A 2,324-nucleotide genomic window follows, 5' to 3' on the forward strand; every position below is an offset into this window, starting at 1 on the left:
TTGCACTTCAACTTGATGAATGTGATGATCCGTGACACTCATCATCATTCTCACCTATGAACGTGCGTGATTGACAACCACTTCCGTTCTACCTTAGACCGGGCGCATATCTCTTGGATTCCTTAATCAGAATCTTTGTGGTATAAGCTAGAATTGATGGCGGCATTCATGAGAATCCGGAAAGTCTAAACCTTGTCTATGGTATTCTGAGTAGGATTCTGGAATTGAATGACTATGACGAGCTTCAAACTCCTGAAGGCTGGGCGTTAGTGACAGACGCAAAAGAATCAAGGGATTCTATTCCAACCTGATTGAGAACCGACAGATGATTAGCCGTGCTGTGACAGAGCATTTGGACCTTTTTCACTGAGAGGATGGGATGTAACCATTGACAACGGTGATGCCCTACATACAGCTTGCCATGGAAAGGAGTAAGAAGAATTGGATGAAGCAGTAGAAAAGTAGAGATTCAGGAGGAGCACAGCATCTCCATACACCTATTTGAAATTCCCACCATGGAAATACATGAGTAACTTTATCTTTATTTTATGTTTATTTACTATTATTTGATTTTCCAAATTCCATAATTTATTTAAATCTGCCTGACTGAGATTTACAAGATGACCATAGCTTGCTTCATACCAACAATCTCTGTGGAATCGATCCTTACTCACGTAAGGTTTATTACTTGGACGACCCAGTACACTTGCTGGTTAGTTGAACAGAGTTGTGTCCACACATAGCAAAGAGCCATTATTATGAAATAAATTCCATACAAAAACAAAGAATACAACATTGATGATCACAATTTCGTCCACCAAGTTTTTGGCGCCGTTGCCGGGGATTGTTTGAATTACAATTACGTGCAACTACAGCGCCAAGTTTTTCTGATCCAGCAACAACACCAAGTTTTTGGCGCCGTTGCCGGGGATTGTTCGAGTTTGGATAACTGACGGTTCATCTTGTTGCTCAGATTAGGTAATTTTCTTTTCAAAATTTTTCAAAATTTTTCTCTATTTTTTGTTTTTCCAAAAAAATAATTTTCGAAAAATATAATAAAAATACAAAAAAAATCATAAAATCACAAAAATCAAAAATATTTTGTGTTTCTTGTTTGAGTCTTGAGTCAACTTTTAAGTTTGGTGTCAATTGCATGCTTTAAAAATTTTTCTTGCATTTTTCGAAAATTCATGCATTCATGGTGTTCTTCATGATCTTCAAGTTGTTCTTGACAAGTCTTCTTGTTTGATCTTGATGTTTTCTTGCTTTGTGTTGTTTGTTATTTTTCATATGCATTTTTTGTTTGTTAGAGTCCATGCATTAAAGATTTCTAAGTTTGGTGTCTTGCATGTTTTCTTTGCATCAAAAATTTTTCAAAAATATGTTATTGATGTTCATCATGATCTTCAAAGTGTTCTTGGTGTTCATCTTGACATTCATAGTGTTCTTGCATGCATTATGTGTTTTGATCCAAAATTTTCATGTTTTGGGTCATATTTGTGTTTTTATCTCTCCTCATTAAAAAATCAAAAATAAAAAAATATCTTTTCCTTATTTCTCTCCTAATTTTCGAAAAATTTGAGTTGATTTAGTCAAAAATTTTTAAAATTAGTTATTTCTTGTAACTCAAGTCAAATTTTCAATTTTAAAAATCTTATCTTTTCAAAACTTTTTTTCAAAAATCATATCTTTTTCTTTTTTTTCTATTTTTCGAAAATTTTGAAAATTATTTTTCAAAATCCCTTTTTCTTAACTTTATTTCATAATTTTCGAAAATACACTAACAATTAATGTGATTGATTCAAAAATTTGAAGTTGCTACTTTCTTGTTAAGAAAGGTCCAATCTTTAAATTCTAGAATCTTATCTTTTAGTTTCTTGTTAGTCAAGTAATTAATTTTAATTTTAAAATTAAATCTTTTTCAAAATATCTTTTTTTTAAAAATCATATCTTTTTATCTTATCTTTTTATCATATCTTTTTCAAAATTTTATCTTTTTCAAAAATTTGATTTCAAAATGTCTTATCTAACTTTTTATCTTCTTATCTTTTCAAATTTGATTTTAATATCTTTTTCAACTAACTATTTGACTTTTTGTTTGTTTCCTATCTTTTTCAAAACCACCTAACTACTTTTCCCTCTTTAATTTTCGAAAATATCTCATCCCTTTTTCAAAAATTCTTTTTAATTAATTAATTGTTTTAATTTTAATTCTATCTTAGCTTTTATTTTCAAAAATCATTTAACTTCTTTTCAAATTTATTTTCGAAATTTCTTCCCTCTCCCCTTCTTCCATTTATTTATTTATCTACTAACACTTTTCT

Source organism: Arachis duranensis, chromosome 10, assembly GCF_000817695.3.
Source record: "Arachis duranensis cultivar V14167 chromosome 10, aradu.V14167.gnm2.J7QH, whole genome shotgun sequence".
Taxonomy (NCBI): domain Eukaryota; kingdom Viridiplantae; phylum Streptophyta; class Magnoliopsida; order Fabales; family Fabaceae; genus Arachis; species Arachis duranensis.